The 22,862-nt window shown below is 36.5% G+C and overlaps 1 long non-coding RNA gene across 3 annotated transcripts in view; it reads left to right on the top strand.

The window, feature by feature from the left end:
• LOC116642964 overlaps window positions 1–22,862 on the top strand; it is a 40,625-nt gene that overhangs the window by 11,616 nt on the left and 6,147 nt on the right. Inside the window, exons 2-5 of one of the 3 annotated variants that reach the window (XR_004301458.1) lie at window positions 4,497–4,602; window positions 8,919–9,053; window positions 11,477–11,660; window positions 13,338–15,130. This is a non-coding gene — a long non-coding RNA (uncharacterized LOC116642964). Of the gene's footprint in view, window positions 1–4,496; window positions 4,603–8,918; window positions 9,054–11,476; window positions 12,152–13,337; window positions 15,131–22,862 lie in introns of those variants that run through there. The other 2 variants (XR_004301457.1, XR_004301459.1) reach the window with 2 other exon arrangements.

Genomic DNA, 22,862 nt, shown 5'->3' on the forward strand with positions numbered 1-22,862 from the left:
TAATTAACTCAGTGCCTTTGTCTTTCCCTTGCTGAATGTCTGACACATATAGATTTTCCTCTGTGTGCGTATGCATGCGCGTGTATGTGCAAGTAAGGGGAAGAGGGAGGGAATGAGAGAAGAAAAAGCAAAAAAAAAAAAAAAAGAATGAATGATAGTGCAAATATGGACATCAGCACAAGATCATTTCAAGAGAAAAAGCCAAACAAAGATATTGGGTCAAGGAAGGGGCCGTATCTCATGACCTGAAGCCTTCTCAGGCTGAAAGGAAGAACTGCTGGAACAATGGCTGACTTGCACGAGCAAGAAGCATTTTTCTAAAACCTCAGTGGTCAAGGTCAATATGCAAAATCAAGTAAAGGTTCCATAAACCATTCCCACCTCACAGAGTGCAAAGAGATCATGTAAATGAGACTAAGTGTAGGGTACCCACAACCCACATAAATATTCTAATTGACTTCTGAACCAGGAGCCGGAATCTGTGTTTTGAGAAATGGTTATAGAAAGAAAATCTGTTGATCTTGACTCACATATATATACATATATATTTTTTTAAAACTGAAAGTATCAAGGAAAACTTACAAGGGCTTCTAAGACCGGGGGATATAGAGATATGCTTATTTTAAAGGGAAATAATATCGCTATCTTGGATTTACCCAAACTTCCTGTTAAATTATTCAGTTCCTTCTGGTACAGCCCAAGAGTGTTTTAGAAAGGAAGCCCATGCTACTCTGAAGACTTTATATATATATAATATTATTCTAATAATTCTTGTTGGGAACATAATATCTTATACTATGTGAAAATTATTGGAAAGGTGGCTAATTTTGATAACATCAAAAGACAGATAATTACAAGATAAAATGTAAGGAAGGTCAGAATCTGTCTTGCTCAACATAGTTTTCATGTTAAGTCAAGTCAGCCCATAGGCTGAGTACCTATAAGTTTGCCAACATCATTTTCACATGGAATTAGTAAAGCATGTTTCAATTAGAGATGAAATACTTTTGCTGTCTGTAACTTAAAGGAAGATAAATGCAATTCTTGTTCTCAAGGAGTTTGTCATTTATATATATGTGTGTATATATATACACACATATACTTAGATTATTCAATCAATCAAAGGAACAGGTTGGAACAGCTAATAAGATCCCGATATTATATTCTTTAAGATTTTTGTCACTATGTGTTCTCAAAGTTTGAGTAATCTTTGAACTCCTCACTGAAGGGGGCAGTGGTGGAGATTGATGTAGAGTCCAAAGAAACTCTTGGAACCCATTTCAGTCTGTGTGAAACCTTCTGTGTGATATTTCCATCATGCAATCCTAGTTCTGTGCCTTTACTTTTCTGTCTGTATGATGGCTTTGGAAACATTCTCCTGTTTTTCTAAAATAATGTTTTAATGAAAAGCAATTCTGTCATACACTTAGGCAAACTGTGTTCTTAGTGAGACTGTAATGCATATGGTGGTGTTTATTTCTAGTACCTCAATAAGACTATTCTTATTTCTATGAGTTGTGAATGTTTAAAAACATCTATCTTTTGGCTTAATTTTGGTATTTGTGATTAATCTTTGCTTCAGGATCGATCAGCACTGGACCTCTAAAGGTTAAATGACTTGTTCGTAACCATAAAAGAGCTGGACATCACTGGAAGGCCATTGAATCATCGAATTACATTTTCTATATTAGTTTCAAACGACTTGCAGAGACAACTTAATATATACATTATGTGATAAAACGGCTAAAAAATACATAATTACTCAGTCACTTAAATGTAAGAAGGGAACATTATAAATATATAAAAATGGACTCCATATCTCAGAGCTATTGTGTTAACTGTGTGAAGTACCTGCACTTTATGAAACTATTTAAATTTCATAAAATTTTTATGACTTACAGGTAAATTTGTCAGCATCTAATTGAGTAAGAGATTCTTGAAAGCCTTCACTGCAATTGTTAATTCAGCATCATTGTTCTCTCAGGCTGTTACGTGACCCAACAGGCTGGGAGAACAATATTGCTGAATATAATTGGCATATGTCAGCAAAATATAATTAGTAACAAGCCTCTTTCTGAAATGCTCTTTTTGTTGGTTTAAAAAAGTTGAATACTTCTTCTTGGATTAAATTATAGCTTGGGTTTCTCTCTCATTTGATTTTGGTAGGTCTTTAAAAAAAAGGTGAATTAATTTACATTTTGATATGAAAAGTATGTATTGATTTCTTGTGCTGTGCAAACACTGTGAAGACTTGTCTTTCCTTCAGTGGGTTTTTAGTTTAATTCTGGGTGTGAGAGCTTTGTATTGGAAATATAGGACAGTATGTTACCAAGGGTTATCATGAATCCCCCCCTATTCTGTATCTACCCCTCGCCCATAGGTTTAGAATAGGTGAGATGACTGGTTATTTCTCCGGGATTATGGCTGGTTAGTTACTGCTGCTGAAGGCACAGAACTAAAAAAGTGTTTGAATTGTTTGTGTGTGTGTGTGTGTTTTGCATTTTTAATTTATTTTAATTAATCTATTTTTTGTATCTAGTTTTTTGAATTGTCCCAGCACCTCCTACATGTTTAAATTCAGGGGCATTATGGCTAATATTGATAATGGAGGAAAATGTGTTATAATCATCTTTCACCTCACAGTGTAAAAAGAAGATGGATATTGTTCACCATGGGTGATCTATAGAAGGAAAAAATAATAATGTCATATATAACACTTTTTTGATGGGAACAAAAATATTTGCCAAATTGTTCTTTCTTGGTTCGGAAAAGAGCTCTGCAAAATGTCTTTAGAACCCAGGATTGGAACAAAGCATCATTCTGATGAGAGGCTGCTTTAGGGTAATATCTAGAAATGTAATCATTTTACATAAGAATGTCGTGACCGTGGTAGTAGCCAAGTCTGAGGGACTCAGCCCACGGCTTCCAGGGGTTGGCTCAGAAGGAGTAAGGGAGATGAGAATACAAATGCTTAGCCATTCATACTGTGCAAAACCAGCGCAGTTGACCCATGGAGTACTACACAGCAGAGACAGCTCGTAATCATGTCCTCATTGACAAGGTCCTAATCCCATCTTTAGCCTAATCTGGCCCCACATTCTGTAGTCTTCCTCATTTGTTCTCTGCCTTTGGATTGAAGGTTCCTGGACACCTTCCCTGCCTCCCAGGCAGTCTGCTCCTAGCCTTCCTGGCCTACTGTCCTCATCTCCTTCTACCCTTGGGTCCTGTGTTTCTGGGAGCTAGTCTTCCATTCCTCAGTCTTCCAAACAAACCATGACTACTTGGCATTTCTGTTCTACATCTTTATTGCACAGGGACCATTTTAAACATAGAAGAACTCTGCATATGGGATGCTTGGGGGGCTCAGTCTGTTAAGCCTCTGCCTTCAGCTCAGGTCATAATCCCAGGGTCCTGGGATCAAGTCCCGAATCGGGCTCCTTGCTCAGCGGGGAGCCTGCTTCTCCCTCTGTCCCCCGCTTTCCCTGCTTGTGCGCACGTTCTCTCTCTCTCTCTGACAAATAAATTAATAAAATCTTTAAAAAAATGGATTTGGGGAGCAGAGGGAACAAGGTGGGAAATATATCTATCTCTCTACACAAACATAGTCCACTTCAAGTCTTATCAGCAACTATATTTGATTCAGACTTTGGGTGTTAAAGACATATGCAATGCAATGCAACCTATCAGGCAGAATTAGCTGAGTTTACTTAAAGGTCTGAAAAGTTCTAAAAATAATCACAATTATAGATTTATTGTGGTGATTATTTTGCAATATATACAAGTATTGTATCATTATGCTGTACACCTGAAATTGGTATAATGTTATATGTCAGTTCTACCTCAACAACAACAAAAAATGACAATTATTCAAAGGAGATTTAGAGGTAAAGGCCATCAACAAATTCTGCTTTCTCAGAGGTATTTATCCATAAGAAATAATACAGACAGAGGCCAAATAAGCTCATCGCAAATAAGCAGGCTGTCACAGAGGGGTGTAATATAGCAGCAAGCTCTAGGTAGATCAAGTGATAATGAAATCTAGGACATGGGAAAATTTGATAAGTGCCAGCCAAACTTCCCAAACAGATGAATCAAAAGGATGACTATTTGGCATTACCAAAGAATGGTGTACATTATTAAAGGGCTTTCAGCAGTTTCAATAAAAAAAAATTAGTTCCCCTTGTTTATGAACATATGATATGAGTTCTTCAAAATAATAGTTTATGTGTTATCTTTCAGGGAGGCAGATTGATAGAGTGGGAAGAGAGCAGGACTTAGTTTGCTCATCTATAAAATGGGTCAGTGATCTGCAAAAAGCTTTCTGGCAATGCGAGGATGTCATGAAGAGACTGATAGGCATGGGTCCTAGGTATTTTCTCCCCTGCTTTAGCCAGAATAACTCCAATCTGTGTTTTCTAATTTGTGATTTGCCTGTGATTTATTTTTTATTTTATCTATTATTTATTTATTTTTTTTTTGTGATTTGTTTTTTAAAGCAAGGCACAACAGCTGAAACAACAAACAAACAAGCAAAGAACCTCTTGTTCTGATGAACTCAGGAAGTACAGTATGACAGATAAAGGAAGATAAGCTTCGGAACAGGTAAACCTGGTTTGAATCCTAACTCTGGCTCTGAGAGAGTAAGGCGAGACAAGAAACGTACACAAAGAGTAATATTTAGAAAGATGGTCTTGTTGGGCTATGAAGGATGGGTTTCAAGGAATAAAGTCTGGAAGCAAGAAAAGACTTTAGGAGACTTTTGAAATAATCTGGATATGAAATAAGGAGCCCAATTCAGGCAATGACAATAGAGATTGAATTGGGAGTACAGATTTAAAAAAAAAAAACACATTTGGAGAGTTAGAATCTACAGGAATAAGTATTCTTGAGGTTTGTGGGATGAAGAAATAGTCAATAATGACTGCCCATTTTCTGATGACATTGACTGAAGAGAAAATCCAGGGAGAGGAGCCCTTCTGGGAAAAAGTCTGATGACTTCACACTGCACATATAGGGTTTGAAAGCCAACTGGATATATTTACTGGGGGTCTGCAGTATAGAAACAAGGTCTGGGTCATATAGGGAAAAACGAACATTTTTTTATGTCTGAAAACATAGGAGTCATTAGAAACCATAGCAAAAAATTAAGACCTTTTCAAGGGGGAAGGGTCTGTGAGGTAATTAAGCCTGAATGCCCTCAGGCATTCATTGTACGTAATGAATTAATTTTATTCCTCTGCATCTAGAATGGTATTAGTTATCTAAAACCTGTATTAGTCAGTGTTCTCCAGAGAAACAGAACCAATAGGATATATATGGGAAGAGATTTATTATAAGGAATTGGCTCACATCGTTATGGAGTCAGAGAAGTCCCATGATTGGCCACCTCTAAGTGGGACACCCAAGAAAGCCGGTCTTGTAACTCAAACTGAGTCCCAGGAACTGAGAACTAGGAGTGAACTAGGAGTGTTCTCAGGACAAGACTGATGTCCCAACTCAAGCAATCAGGCTGGAAGGGATGAATTTTCTTTGCCTTGTTGTTCCATTCCAGCCCCCAATGGGTTAGATGATGCCCACCCACATTGGGAAGGGAAAACTGCTTCACCACATCCACTGATTCAAATGCTAATTTCATTCAGAAACATCCTCACAGATAATACCCAGAAATAATGTTTAGCCAAATGTCTGAGCACCCCATAATCCAGTCGAGTTGACATATATAAAATTAACCATCACGCCAACTTCAGGTGAGCTGAAAAAAGAGTCAACTCATTTTGCGTGGGTTTTGTGATTTACATAAAAAACCCTACTTAAGGAGGGTGTGAAAGGAAAACCAGATTCAAAGCCCTGATGAGCATCAGTGATACTCTTGAGGAGCTCACAGTGCTGTGTGTAATATGGACCTGCTAACAAATAACGTTAACAACGAAATAGATAAGTGTAACAGTATGAGGGCTGCTGAGCAAGTCAGCTTCTAGTCTCTGTCTCTCCTCGTGTCTCACTCACTGTCTGTTCTCTCTGTCTCTTTCCTCTGTCTTGGCTTCTTTATCCAGTTGGGACTCTGCATAGCATAGTTCTGGGCAGCTCCAAGGTATTACCATCCTCAATTTAGCAATCCCATTGGAAAATGCACATCTTTCCCACCAACTCTAGTAAAATGTCCTGAAATAATTCACACTGGCCTGGTTTAGATCTTGTGCCCCTTTGTGAAACAGTGTCTGAAACTATGGGGAGAGAATACACTGATCACCTGCGCCAGGGTCACAAACTAAAGGAACGTGAGGAGTTGAGCAGAACCACATGGACTGGGAGCAGGGGGAAGAGGATGCTCATCCAGGATGCAGTTGTCATAAGAAAGAAGCAGTGATAAAAAGATGAGCACCTGAATAGCACAAGGAATCAGTAAGCAATATTTCCTTAGAAGTCAAAGGAACCTTCACGGTGAGCTGGATAGTAGAGGTTGAGTAGGATTTCACTAAGCTCATACAGCAGTATTTAGAATTGTGAACATTCCTGGTGAGGGTGGTATAAATGAACTATAGACCTATCATCTTATGCTAAATATGGAAAAGATAGAAGGCCAAACTTCAAATTGTAGCCATATTTATAAGCAATAATAAAATAATAAACAACATTAATAAATAATCATAATACCTATAACTACAAAAAGGGATAACACATGCCTTTTTGTATCCTTCATCTTTGGACTGTGAAACTTTGACAGTGTGAACTAAAAATGAGATGATTTTATAATTTTCAAAAGAGGGTGAACATGGAGAAATGCACTGATTTTGGAAGAGCCAACTTAGGTAAACTTTCACAGTTGGGAAACAAAGAAGACATTATCACCCTCTAAGCAGATATGTTTGGGTAGCCCTTCTCATAAGCTGAGAAGGGTAGAGGGTAGAGGGATTAATAGTTTGTTGTAAATTTATAAGAGACTAAGATTCTGGATAGGAAAGAAAAATCAGAGAGTGGGCAGAAGGGCCTACCAAAACAAAACTTTTTCAAAATGTAGAGGGCATTCTGATGAACAAAATGGGAAGTTTTACCTAAGAAAAAATGGAATCTTTAGGATAAAAGGATAAACAAATAGGATATACAAATAATTGCAAAAGCAAATTGGATATACAAATAATTGCAAAAGCAAATTGGATCATTTCTATTTCCATTTTGAATATGACCTAAAGTTTTGAGAAAACAAAAGTAAGAGAGAATGCTTCTACCTAATTTATTCGAAAAACTTTCAACTTGAAAATAAGAAATCAGAATTATTTCATACTTAAAAGGTCAAATGGTTTATAGCAAATGATACTGAGGAAATGCTTTTGGATTTCCAAGTGAATTGTTGAAGTAATAAGGCGACAATTGTAAACATGTTAATTTTGTGTAACAACGGTTAATAATTTTATAGAGAACTTTAGAGAGTCGCAAAAAAGTAAGCATAGGTTTGTGCATTTAAGCTGTTTAAAATAAAGGTCATTGTGGGAGGGGGTGTCTTTGTGCCAATGAGTCATGTGCTCACTGTGACAATGGAGTTGGACAGTTTTTACATATATTAATTGAATCTGAAATCGCAAACTTGAAAATCAATCTTCATACCCTATAAATACTACAAATGATTTGTGCCACGGAATGTACTCATCCATTTACTTATTCATCATCCATTCAACAAATATTTCTGGTAAACCCTTTGTGCCAGGCACTTTTCAGAGTGCTGGGGAAAGAAGAATCAATAAAATACACCCCCTGATTTGAGGAACTCAGTCTGTTGAGAGTGGGAACGTGTAAATACATAATTAAATCCTTCATCCATGCTTGAGGAGTTCAATTAACTTTGTTTCAAATGACAAACATTAGGATAATTTGGTCCTAACAGAATGTTACATTTTGTTTTAGAAGTCCCAAATTTACCACCATTTAACTATGTTGAAACATGTTGGAATCTTTCTACAGTTAATCCCTTGTTTTTCTCTCTCTCTCTCTCTCTCTCTTTTTTTTCTTTTCCCCCATGTATTCAGGGCTACACTCTTCTGGAAAAGCACGGGTGGGCGATATGAAATTGGGGAGGAAGAGAGTGAGCCATCCATTTCCAAGGGTTGTTCAAACCCTGTGTACCCTACTTTTAAGGAGATCCTAGGGCTACTTCACCCATAATGAACAAGGTCAAGTTTCTCTGGGCAAGTCCTAAAGAGTCCTGAACAAACCTTGGGAATGGATGGCTCTCTCTCCATCTGCCCAATATTATGTCAATGCTGCCTTTCCAGAAGAGCGTGGCCCTCAGTCTATCTATCTAACATAAGTAAAAAAAAGACAGTAGCTGCAGAAAAGGAAAAGAAACAAAGAAAGAGAAAAAAAGGGAGACAGGTACAAAAGATTAACTGTAGAAAGAGATCCAAAATGTTTCAAAATAGTCGAAAGGCAGTAAGCTTTAGTGTGTGTGTACTGTAGACCCAGAGGTAGAAATCGTAAGAAGATGAAATTGTTAGGAGAAAACTGAAGGCCAACCAGTACAAAAAAAAAATCATTTTTCATTTTTTGAGAGCAGAATGAAGACAAAGATTCCAATTGTAGGCAGCATTAATCGAAATACAATATTCAGGTCATGGGAAATAAAGTCATCTTCATTTCTGAGCACCATTTTTTAACTGGGACAGTGACAAATTCCACTGAATAAAGGAGAAGGCTAAGAAGGAGGAAAATCTAAATTTCCTTCCAATTCTAATTGTTGGAATCTAAGTTAATTTAAGATTTATCATATAGGTTAAATATAGTCCCTAAGTAAAAGAGAAGAAAACAAACACCTCCTCCCCCTACCCCACTGTATCTCTTTGTGTGAAGGATAGATTCGATACACCTTATTAAAAGACCTATCAAGGTCTGTCTGTATGAGTTTGTACTTAAACGCCATCCTGCAGGAATCATTTCCATGTGAAAATTTAAGCAACAGACAGTGGAAGTTTGAAGATCTAGAATTGGAATAGAACAAGAAGGCATTTGGAGGACCGTGAAGACAACCACCTTTCTTTTGATGCCTATTTCTTCCAGCAAAAGTAAGTATTTTGCCTTGAACAGTGTGCATGATTTTTGGTTAGGCCATTCCACTTTTAGAATTGCAATACAAGGAAATCATTAAAGATGTACACAGAGTTTTCTGTAAGTGTTCATCTCAGTGTTACTGATAATAGCAAAAAAAATAGAAATAACCTATATGCCACATGTTGGAGAATGGGTTAAACAAGTCATCCACACAATGGAATGTGTAATGGGATGGAAAGCTACTCACACTACGTTGTTAAGTGAAATAAATCAGATTAAAATTCGTATGCATATTATTTTTTGCATTATTTCATCCAAAAATATGGAAAGAAAGGATTGAAAGAATACTATGGTAATTGTGGCTCACTCTGGATGTGGAAATTATGGGTCTTTTATTTTAATTTTCTCCTTTTTTGCTTATTTTCTAATTTTTCTCTGTGAAATTGTAGTGCCTTTGTAATAATAAAAATGTATTTTAAATTTAAAATTATAAATATTTTGTATTTAAGATGAAAAAGATATACATGTTTCTATTAGGTTATATATATACAAATATATAAATTTAAAATTATATATTTTTGTATTTAAGATGGAAAAGATATAAGTATTTCTATTAGGAGGTTTTATATATATAAGAGATATAAATATAATATATAATATTTATATATTATAGATAAGTGATATATAAGGTTTATATATACATATATGGGATATAAATCATATAAAGATACATATGTGAAATAAATACATGTGAAATATGTGAAATAAAGACAGAGCCTCTATTTCCCAAACGCTCCACATGCAATCCAAGACCAGGTGTGGTCAGTCCTATGTTCCAATCAAATTGACCCTCTTTGGTTCTTTAAACATATCCGGTTTATTCCCATTTTAGGATCATTACTTGAGCTAATCTTCCACCTTGAATGTTTTCCAACATCTCCATGGTTGACCTCTTGTCTTTCAAGACTTGGCTGCAAAGTCACATTCACAAAGAGAAACTCTTTAACCACTCTCCTTCAAATGCCCAATGCCTCCTTCTCTCATTTCTGTTTATTTCCCTCAGAGCACTGATAGCAACCTGTACTTTTCTTGCTTATTCATTTGTGCACTTGATAAATGCCTGACTCTCTCTAGAACGTAAACTCCGTGAAGGCAGAAAACTTGTTCATGATTGTTGTACCTTCAAAACCTAGCAGAGGGCCTGACCTTTAGTGAATATAGAATGAATTACTCATGAACATTTCAGCACGAATGACAGACTTTAAGACTTCCATCAAAAAAAGCTGGAGAACCAGTATTCAGTGTTAGGTGGAGAAAAACTTCTTCAATATCTTACTAATATGAATGTAATATCTAAATATAAATTTTTATATACACTATATATACATACCTATACATTTATAAATGTATACACATACATATACACTTATAATTTATACATATTTAAAACATGTGTACATATACTTACATGTATACATGTAAGTATTATACAAAATTTCAAACCTATTCAAAGTATAGAGAAGATGGTAATAAATCTCTTCCATGGGTCCGTCAACCACCTTTAACAGTTATGAATTCATGATTAATCTTGTTTCATACACAGAATCCTTCACTTCTCTCTGTCTGGATTATTTTAAAGCAAATTCCGGACATTATTTTTTCTTGTAGTTTTAATGTGTACTCTAAAAAAAATTAAAACAACCATGATTCCATTATTGCACCTAAAATTAACAATAATTTCTTCATGTTTTAAATATCTGGTGTTTTCAAAAATGTGTATTAAAATTTTTTTTCATGGAAAACATTTGTTCTAGAACATGCTTCCACATCCCTTTTTTTTTTTTTAAAAAAAAAATAACCTTTAATTCTTAAGTTCCATGTAGTCAGAAATAGAGGCTGTTTTTTTCCCCCTCTACTTGGATAATTTTTTAGCTTTCAATAGTAAACTCCTTTTCAAGTTGCCTCAGGGATAAAATAGCCCGTTTTTTTCTTATGCATTATCGGTTGGTGGTGGTGGTGAGGAGGGGTTCTCATGAATCCTTTTATCCTTCTCAGTCTTCTAATTTTGTTAATCTGCCATCAGATGATAAATTGCCTTCAAAGAGTAAATGATCCTGAAACTCTGTTCTAATGAACAGTCTGAATTTATAGATAGTCAATAAGTATTTCTTGATTTTATTTTATTCTGATATTTGGTGATTGTGGATAGCATGGTTTCAATAGCAATTTATGAGTTGTTATACAAGGGTAATTTTGATTTAGCTATATAAGAGTAATCTTGCCTTTCTTTTCCAACAAGCTGCTAAGATTGCTGTAATTTTTTTTCCTCTTTATAACCTTAGGCTGGTCTAATTTCTTAAAGCAGTTCTAGATAATGTTAAGCACTTGATTGTGTTGTGAGTTGTTAATAAGGACAAGAAACACATACTCTTCACAGGGTTGTAATATCCTGGCAGAAAGGCACAATGTGGTGGCAAAAGAGTCAATTCTAGCGAGTTGCTGTAGATATGGCATTTTGTGCCAGGTTTCCAGTTGTCAATAAATTGCATTGTTGGTTCTCAAGTCAAGACGCTCAGCTGAAACGTCAGTGTGAGAGCTCCCATCTGTGGTTCACTCATTTGGTGAGTAAGAGCATGCTAACTACCCTTTCCCAGCTGCAGCCAACAATATACGCTAGATATCAGCCAGTGGATCACCAAGCCTGGTCTTTTTTCCTCTCCACTTCAAATATTGCATTCCATCTATCTAACATTGTCACATATTCATCAGCTAGCCTCAGACTGGAGGATAAAGGAGTGATGGAAACATCCCTGGAGACTTGGAGATTTGCCTCTGGTTTTGATGGGATATTATTCTGAGGATTCACACATTTATTGACCTCAATGCTAGTGAGGTCAACATGACAATGCAGTGTGTATTGATTTGCTCCAATTCAGAAATTGCTCATTTATCGTTTATATTTATGTAAATAAAGCACTAGTCTTTCATCTTCCAATTATAACATGTTACTGAATTAATGTGATTAAAGATGAAGCTGGACTAATGTTAACAGGGTCTTTCTTTCTGTCATAAAGTGCAAAGGAACAATCATGTAAAATTAATATATTTCTAAGGAGCTGACTATGCAATCCAGTGATTATAAACTCCCTCCTCTCCCCCCCCCCCGTTCAAGCCAATTTCATGCTAAAATACCTTGACATAGTTTCTTTTTATTCCAGGCTTTTCTTCCTGTTCTATGCCTGCATCTCCAAATTATATTATGTGGTAGATTTTTCTATAAATGGGAATATGATATCTTTGAGATGTACAAGGTTGGCAGGAATTTAGCATCTGAGGAGTTTTGAATAGGCATGTCTGTTATTTTTATTGAAATATTTTCAGCTATCTATTTTTCTTAACACAATAATAAAAAAGACAGTGTCTGGAATAGGGAGTTACCAGTTCATACATTTGGCCACTGAGCTGCTTTTTCCCAGGTCATTGCTTTGTTGTCTAAGCTTGAAATCGCATTTTGGAACCAATAATATGGAAGACTCATAGCCATGACCCAAAAGATAAATCTTTTTTTTTTTTTTCCTTTTTATTGGGGGAAAGGAAAATTCAGTTTAGGAATGAGAGGGATCGTATAGTTCTTGCTCTAATCTACGTAACAGAGTGGCTCTGGCCACTGAAGCATAAACAAATATATATGCTATATTTATAATTGGTTCGATATCTTGACTTATAATATTGTTTGAGACAAAATCATTTCATTGAAACTTTGCAGTAACAAAGGCCCTCCGTATCTGTTTCACCTCATCCTTTATCCATTTAGTCTAAAATAAATTGAGAAGTGTATTCTGTAGGACAGAATTTATGGAAAATACAGTATGGTTGATATTATGGTCTATTTCTTAAACTTATCAAACTAGTCCACTACTGGAAGACATTTACTGTGGGGACAAGAGATTCATTCCTAAGCATTCCCTTTGGCTGCCAGGTAAGGGTTATCCAAGAACTGACAGCAGCATAGCATTTAAGGGCATCAGTCCGGTACAAAAAATGAATATAGAAGAGATGGAATCACTGGGTATTGAGCAGCGGGGGAGGAAATGATTTGTGCTGCCTGCTGATGTATAAAGGTATATTATGCACAATAAGAACAGCTTAGCTCCCTCAGCTCTGTGGCTTACCACACTCTAGAACTGAAGGTATAAAACGTGTAGGATAAGTTTATCTTCCAGCGTGGCCTGGGCAATTATTTGGTATTGATTTTCTGAAAGTTTGGTCTTCTTTTTTTTTTTTTTTTTTTTGGTCAGCATTTTGTTGGCCAACTTTGCAGCATAATCCAATCAAGTCGGTGCAGAGATGAATGTGGGCAGAGATAAAACCCTCACGAGTGAGTCCTTTGCATGGTCGGTAGGTAGCCTCCCTACATTAAGGACGCTCTTACAACTGCTCTGTCTCGTCAGGGGAATTGTAATCTTGGGGAATCCCAGTGCCTGATTGCGGCTCTCCTCCCAATTGTGCACTTTTGACCTCTGTATTGATTCTGTCCTCTCATCAAAAGCGCTGATGTAATTCCATGTGCTAGGATCACGCAGTGATTTGCATTTAGGAGCTGCAACTGTGTGCTGACCCCAAACCATTTCATCAGAATGAAAGTAGCCCAAATGGCAGATGCGTTTCCCCATAATATTAAAGTCTATTGTGCCATTTGGTAGGTTTTTTTTAATCATATACAGAAAAAGGGCATGTATCACCCACTCCAGATGTTGATTTAATTCCAACCAGAAATTGAGAAATTCTTTAAATCATAACAAGGATCAAAGGGATTTTATTGATTTCCACATTCAGATCAATAAATAACATTCCTATTTGTTAAAGTTTAACACAAAATGCTGAAAGCGTCTGAATATTTTTTCAGCAATTCCAGCGCTTTAAAAAATTATTGTTTTTTTTTTTTCAGGGTTTTCTTACTAATGTACACCTGTAATAAAGCCTATTCATTGACTATCTACCTAAATATATGAAATAGAAATGCCATTTAATAATTTACTGAGGAAAATCATAGATATTTCATTAAAAAATCCAATGCAAAAAAAAAAAATCCAATGCAATTTAAATATTGACTGTTACATTATTTTGTTTCTCCTCTCCCTCCCTCTCCCCTTTCTCCTCTCTGTCCCCCTCCTTCAAGTAGGTGGAAAATGGGAAGGTAACTACTTCTGAAGCATAGATACTTAAAGAAAACTTCCTTAGAAATTGATGTAAATCTATAATTACTTGCATTGTGATCTGCTTTCCTATCTCTCCTTTAGTTCCTATTTATTCTTCTTTATTAATTTTGATCATCAAATATTTACTGAAAACTTACATATAGGTGCTAGAAATTCAGTGATGAGAAAAACAGATAATGGTGCCTCATGGAGCTGATAGGTCAAATGGAGAAGCAGTTGACAAATAATACAAATAATGCTGAATATAAAAAGAAGAGAACAGTTTATGTTAATAGCTCACATTAGAAATTATTCGATGAACGGGATCGAATTATTTGGGAAAATACTGAAAGGAGCTTGGCGGGGAGGACTGAAGATACTGAAGGCACTAGGTATAGATGGAACCATTCACTGGTCACCAAGGGAGGGATTGACCAGTTGTCCTCTACAGGGGGAGGAAGAAAACACTTAGTGGAGATAGAACCAAAAAGGGGAAAGAAAGCTGTGAGGTGCTCTGAGATCCTTTAAACTCGAGAAAAACTTGATACAGTGGGTTATCTGTGGATAAACTATAAAAGAGCTTCCCTTTGTGCCCAGATCAGTGAGAGGTTAAATCAAGGTGGCCAGAAAGGCTGGGGCTTATTAAATGTTCTGGGATTTGCAGCAAGTATGAGGATATTCTGTATTCCCACATGCTAGGAATTTGGAGGTTCAAGCCAATAGTCCATAATTTTCTTTCTTTCTTTCTTTCTTTTTTTTTTTTTAAGAGTCTTCAGTAAATGCTGTGAAGATAAATTACAGAGAGTACGAAAGAGTACAACAGGAGTTTTAGTTTAGATAGGAGCAGAGAGGTACAATCAAATGATACCTCTTGATTTTTTTTCAGATCTTGGGGACACTTGATTTCATTTCGAAAGAGATCTCTCTGTTAGAAAATAATTACTTAAATATCTGAGTTTACAGAAATATTAAATTAGGAAATTTTTTTTTTAAAGATTTTGTTTATTTATTTGACAGAGAGAGACACAGCGAGAGAGGGAACACAAGCAGGGGGAGTGGGAGAGGGAGAAGCAGGCTTCCCGCAGAGCAGGGAGCCCTATGCGGGGTTCGATCCCAGGACCCTGAGATCATGACCTGAGCCGAAGGCAGACGCTTAACGACTGAGCCACCCAGGCGCCCCTAAATTAGGAAATTTTGATAATAATTTAGATTGCATAGCAAATTCATAGTTTAAATTGTTTCAATAAACCTGTAAAGCAATCCCGTGGAAAAGTAAGGATGAGACCACCGACATTCCGACAGGGACTCACTAAGGGTCACGGATAGTAAGTAGCAGAGGTGGAACTTGAATTCACGTCTTCTCCCTATAAACTCTGTGCTCTTTCCATTAATTTTGTAATACAGTATTTGAAGTTGTAAAAGCATTCACCGGTGGTTTTTCTTTAAATCGTCATTGATCCCAATACATATAAAAGTGTTCAATTTTTTTTAAAGCAAAACCAACCCATTTTATTTAAATTTCCAGGACTATATATCTTGAATACTTTGCAGTTTACTTCTAGAGACTATCCCTGTGGCTGCTAGAGAACGGGAAATGGTTTCAGGTGGGCTGTCCCATACGCTTCTCATTGGCCCAGCAGAAGCAAGTGATGGGATGGCTCTTTATTGGCAGGGGAATCTCTAAGTTTCCATCTTTGGAAGCCAGGCTAAAAATAGCAGCAGCATTATGGGGGAAAGCGACAATAGTCTGCCCCGGAGATAAGCTCCTACAGAGAAATACTATGGTGTCATTAAATAATCATGTTGTTGACTTTTGTCTTGGGGAAGGGTGGTTTAGAAAGCCTTTGACTAATCCTCTGTCTCTTCTGTCATATTTCTGTGATTAATGTTTTATGACGGGGTCTCAGTTCTGTGAATCACAACCAACAATATGAGTGTACTTATTAATCATTATTTAAATCAATTATTAGATAACAGATAATCGAGTGGAGGACTGCCCTTTATATAAGTAGAGGATGCTGATTATCCAAGTTGATGACGTGTGTGTGGCTCATTTATTATCATTGATTATTTGTAGTTTAGTTAGGGGACAAGTCACTGAACTTAGACTTTAAGCTCAAAGTTAAAAACCCAGCTTCACCACTGTATCAGGGGCCTGACACCAGGTAAGTTGTTAAACTTTCTAGGCTTCAGGTTCATCATCAATAAAATGGGGTTAATGAAGCCTATAAAATACTTTTCAGGATGAAATTAGGTTACAAATATGAAATAAAGTAATGCAGTTTTTTTTTTTTTTCCTTTTTGCCTCTTTGTTTCATTTATATGGGAGATGAACAGACCAGATCAGAGGTGGAATCAGTGACCAAGGAATAGTATGGATGAGGGTAGACCAAGAAAGAATGCTATCAACTCCTTTGGTCAGCATCTAGATTTTTGGACTCAGATCCCAGGATAAAGGTCACATGCACATGGATGTCCTGGTCTTCTCCTCATCTGTGACCTTCCACGTTGCCCCTTGATTACATTCTCTTTAGCAGGAGTTAAAAGTTTTGATCAGAAATGAAAGGTTGAACCTACGATTTCAGGCCTGAGGCCTTCTTAATTTATCTTAATGCCATGTGTCCCTAACCTTCTCGTTCGTTAAATTCACCCAGAGCGTTCTTCAGAAAATCAAGGACGGTGAGTGCAACTTTGCATGTGAGCACAATGTAACTGCTTCATCATGGTAAGAAATACTTGCAAGAAAAAGTGGAGGTTTTTATTAAACAGCACAGATTTCCCCTCGTCTCCCTGGAAGCTCGCTAGGATGATTTGAAGCTGCAGATAGGCATATTCATTTCCAATGACGATAACTTAGGGGAATGTTAAATGGCATCCCATCTCGTCTTATCTCATCTTAAATATTAACTGTAGCAGATAGCAATGGTGATGAGTTATAAGTAGTTTGGGGATTGAAATCAAGGACATGTAGGCCAAGAAAGGTGGACCTTTTTGAGTGTGCGTGATCACACTTTGCTGTCTTCTTATATCAGCTAATTTGTTTTTTTTGTTTTTTTGTTTTTTTGTTTTATTTATTTTTTATTTATTTAAATTTTTTATTGTTATGTTAATCCCCATACATTACATCATTAGTTTTAGATATAGTGTTCCATGATTCATTGTTTGTGTCAGCTAATTTGTTTTATTTTCACTTTAGATGTCTCTTGCATGTTGATTGTCATCTGTCTTTCTTAGATTCCTTTACAGAAAAGAGAAAATGTTCTTAAAATTATTTTATGCATAGAAAAACATTACCTTTGACAGCCAGGTGTCTTATGAGCGCATTTTGATTTGCTGCTAAGAAGTTTGGGCCATGGCTATTAAATTAGTTCATTCTGAGGCTGGATATATGTCAGTATTTCATGCATCGATTCTTACTAGGACGAAATACAAAAGATTAGAAGATGTACTAAAGATTGCAGCTTTTCTTCAAGATTAAAATCTTTCTGATAATTTTTTAATGAGAAAAAACATTAGGGGCCAGTCTAGCATTTAAAATAACATGCGATTATTACAACATGTGACCTGTACTTGTTTATGGTGTCAAAACCTTTGCCACGGTTGCCGTTATGTATCATGAACTTGTATATATGTGAGGGAGCTATACGCTGTGATTAGCTTTTGAGACCAAAAGTATAATGTAAGACAGGAATATATTTCCTGAACTTCATAACGATTCGCTTTGCTTTTCATAACTTAAATTGTTACCACTTGGTATTTACAAAGCGGATTTTTAAAAATTCCACAGGGTCATCTGAGGCAGCTCTTCGGTTAGAGTAGTCAGAAGGAAAGCCCGTGATACATCGCAGTGCCCTTCCCAGGTCACAGGTGTGGGAGATGTGGTTCACAAATGGTGAGAGAGCAGATGTGCCCTGGGGGCCAAAAGGGTGACCAGCAAGGGCACTGGCCAATAGGGGTCTTAAAAGATGTGGAGGAAGCCCCACCTCTGGAGTGTGAAATTCTGCCTGCCTATCCCCCATCGTGCTCAGAGCCTTTTTAAGGGTTTAGGCTTAGCCCATGGAACCATGAACATCTAGCTCTTTTTTTCCACCCTACTGAAACAGCTCCAGTCCATGTTCATCTGAGAGGAGGTTAGCATCACTAATCCAGCTGCAGTCCCCCCCTGCATTTCTCAAGCAAGTCGATATAAAGAATATATGAAATAGAAACACTCTGACCACTCGTGACTGTTACCAATAAGTATTTTCTCTCCAGGTTGTGTAATCAAGTTCACCCAGTCTCTAACCCTGTCCTACGTTAACATTTTGGGTACATTCACAAATGGTGATTTTTTTCTACCGATTGGTTTGTGCTACCTCAGTGTACGGAGAAACTGAACACTTCAACCCTTCCATAGTGACAGGTGATGTGCACGATTGTTTGCTGATGGTGATTTGGAATATTGATGCTTTAGAAAAAGAACTACATCGAACAGGCAATCTGCACAGCTCACAAACTACACAACGAGCATTTGATATAAATAAAGTGTCAACCGGGCGCTGCAGCTTTATGCAGAATCATTTTCAAATTTCCCTTTTTGAATTATTAAATAGACCATGTCAGAACAACTCTGATTATTATCCAATCCATATGCTTCAACACCAACCTTTTATGTAATATCAAGTGACTGCAGTGATCAATTGGACCAATCACGAATGCGCCCTCGTTCTGGAAAGGATTCAAGCACTTGGCCACGCTGCAGCATCTTATGCAGATATGCAAACACCCGCTGCATTGCTTAGAGAGGCGGCCACAGCAGGATCTGCCTTCAGGAATGTGTGGAGGCTGCGAAAATATATTTAGTTCCTTATCGAGAACTTTAAGCATAAGTCCATCTTTTTGCCATTTGAAGACTGTTTAGGTAGGTTAGCTGGAGCACAATTATCCGGCACAGCATCTCTACAGCAGAATTATGTACCTAACCTCTATTGTAAATAAAATGTGATAATGCATATTTCTGAAAACTGTAGCATAAAAAATCAAATGTTGTTTGTGATGTTTTAAGAAATACAGTATCTGCTGGAAGCAGAGACTGAGATATGCAGGCATGTAGCCACGTGCAATTTATAAAATGTGATAAAATGATAATCTCTCACCTACACTAATACACAGTTTATCTAGATAAATAACTCTTGGAATGAATACTGTGGATGCCTTTAGGGTTTTAGGCATTTAATTAAAATGGAACAAAAATATTAGCTGTCAGCTTTGGGATTTTTAGCATCTTCTCTTGAAAAGGATATTCTTTAGTCTGAGAACAGATTTGTGACATTCACTGGGAATAGATGTGAGGTGGTATTTTTCTAATCCTCGTGAAAAAAGAGGCTCCAAATGCACGGTATAGAAATCTTAAGATGCAACGGTTTCCTGAGGATGCCTCTGTTTCCCAGTGCAGCTCCCTCCCAGGGCCTGGGACGGACGGAGGGAAGAATTCAGGGAGCCTTTGATAATTGCCAGTGATTGGAGGCAGCCCTGTGGCTCGGGCACTTTCACCATCGTGCTGGTGCATCGCCATCACTCACAATGACTGCAGAAGCAGAGGGCTTTCTTCCTATTGCCTGTGTGTGATTTTGACGTTGGACACAGGGAGGCAGGGCAAAGCAGTGGCAGAGACCAAGCATAGGGAAGAGCCAGTGGAGGCCCTGGAGCAAACTGCCTTCCAGAATGCAGAGATTATAGGAGGCTCCATTGCTGCCTGCTTAACCCTAAAGATACATCCTAAGCTGCAGTGCAAGAGACTCGTTCAGAAATGACTTCTTTTAATTGTTCCATTGTCTACTGAACATTGATTTGGGTTTTCTTTGAGTCAGTTTTTCTGGGAAAACACTGGCTACCTTTATGTGATAAAAACTCTGTCTCTTTAAATACATAGATTGCACACTGTGTAAATATATCATGTGTATTTCTTTTGTTTATTTTTGCCCTATATTACAGGGTTTGGAATACAAAGAAAGTAAAGAAAAGCCTTCTATTGTCATGCAGTGGTTCCCTATTGTTGAACAAATTAATCTGGATATTTGTCCACAATTTTGATAATAGATGACATGCTGACAAAGCATGAAATTATTACTATAAATGAATGTGGTGTGAGATTTCTATTTTTTTCACATAGTAGATTCAGTGTTTAGGTAACATGGTTTAAAGGTTTTATTGCATGTGTGTAGATTTTCAACACTCTTGAGAGAGATAAGAAATGGTCTAAACACTTGAGAAAAAAATAATTTGAGTAAGGAGTTAGATTTTTTAAATTACTTTTAGTTCTTGCTTGGAATATTCATTTTTCGCTGTGATTTTACTTTTGGATCTGGAAAGTGGACTATATCCTAATAAAATAATGATTGTTACGGGACTTACTATAGTTCGTGAAATAATTTCACAGATCTGGAACAAAGATGCTGTTCAAATGGACAAATGTGTGATATGTTGATAATAGGTAACAGACTAAAGGTAGTAGGTCAGAGGTGTGTGTGTGTGTGTGTGCGCGCGTGCACGCACTCTCCCTGTCTCGTCATACCTGGAGACTCATACAAGAGTTACAATCAAAATCAAAATATAACCCTTGTAATTCAAGTGGAAGAGAAATTTAGACAGTCAGTTGGTAATAATCCAAATCAATAAGCACATTGTTTTTTTCCTCCAGATACGTTTTAGCCATCAGTGTTGACAAACACTAGCCCCAAAAGATGTATTTCAACATTTCAAAATCATTTTTGGGGGAAAATGGGGGTAGGGATACTATTCTATATATTTTCCTCATGGGCAATGAAAATAAGCTCTTATGATCCCATATTCTTTTAGCCTTCCTCCCCTCCCCCCCCTCATTTGATCACATTATTCACACAAAGAACCAATGAGCTGTACGCCATTACCTTAAAATCCTATATTAATGAGACAGCTACAGTTTTTAATCATTTGAGTTAAGCCTTGAATATTCTGTTTGTTAATATAGTGCATCCATTTAAAATGAGGACAAGCATTTTATTGTAATATTTTATTTGCAAATAATGAATAAAATACTGATTTTTCTCTTTGTAAAGTTGTCAAACATTCTGAAGAAAGCATTTTATTTTTGAGGAGTTAATTTTATCTCTAAAATCATGGGTAAAAAAAAAAAAGATATTTCCTACAGAGTCAGTTAGGGAGATAAGGGCCCTGGTACTTCTTTTTTCTTGCAAAATTTTGGGGTGGAAATAAATACATATACAAACTGTGTAGTAAGCCAACCTTGATTACTTCACAAGAATGGAAAGCATTTGAGATAGCACTTAAATGATACCTAAACAACATATACTTATTATCTTCTGGAGATATAATTGTGTGAACAAAGGAAGAATTTTTTTTGTTTTTGCTTAATCTTACATTACTTTGCTTTTGTTTATGAAATGGCTTAGAAAAGCACTTGAGATAAAGTTCATATAGCACCATAATTTAACTTTTTTTTTTCTTTTTAGCTAATAACTGTTCTCTGACTTAAAACATGACATCCAGGCCACCTTGATTCCACGGATGTCAACATCAAAAGACTTAGACAATGGTCTCACCTTTTACAATTCCTGTATAAAAAGGCAGCAGCATATTTAACCTCTTGAAAGTTGCCAAATCATTTATCTGTGGGCTATTACTATTTTTTCTTTTATAATGTTTTTCCTATTTGATGAAAAGCCTAATATATGTTGGGATGCTAGTCAAAAAAGAGGCTAAGCTATTGGATTTTGAGTGCTTCTTACTTAACAAATACACACAGTGAGCTGTAATATATTAATTTTGAATAGGAGGAAAAGTGTTTTAAAATGCAATTTGGTACTGTTTTCCTAATACAAATTACATTCACAAATGAAAATCATGAGCAAAATTTAGGAAAAATTAAAAGGAATTTACATTAAGTGGAGTTTTCATGGCTAATAAAAAATACCAGAGAATTTAATGGATATATCACATCCATATCACTGAACCTATACTTTAAAAATAAACATGAAGACACAGAGGGAATTTTCCTTGACTTGTGTTTCTCACATCTCAGCAGCTACTTAATCTAGGGTTTTTTTTCAGTGTTCATGTAGAAGCCACTGCACTGGCATTTTTAAGAATTTTGGAGTCTGCCTAAAGCTAAGTCACAGTATCTGGGTGGATGACAATGTTACTTCATTTTTAATCCCTCTGAGATTACAGACAACATAGACCTGAGAAGCTGTTTGGGAACACCAGGCTCCTATTGTAGCTTCACTTGAAAAATTCAGCTGACCTCCCCAGTTTATTCTAACCGGAATATACACAGTTACCCCCTCTCTCCCGCTCTTGTCTTGACCTCCCCTCTTAGCCACATACAGATGCCCTCTTACTTGGAACCTTTGAGTCGCCTTCTTTTTTCTTATCATAATGATGATTTCTGCATAAATAATCAATCAATCAACCAAGCATTTGATCCTATTAACTGGCCAGGGCTGACCAAACCACGAAATTTTGCTAAGAATCATCAGATAGATCTGATGCATTCTACTGTAGAAGCAAATATATTTTTCCTCAAGTAGTTATTAGATACTTTATTTTAGATACTGCCTTTTTTTTTTTTTTTTTTTTTTTTTTTTT

Source organism: Phoca vitulina, unplaced genomic scaffold (assembly GCF_004348235.1).
Source record: "Phoca vitulina isolate PV1807 unplaced genomic scaffold, GSC_HSeal_1.0 scaffold25, whole genome shotgun sequence".
Taxonomy (NCBI): domain Eukaryota; kingdom Metazoa; phylum Chordata; class Mammalia; order Carnivora; family Phocidae; genus Phoca; species Phoca vitulina.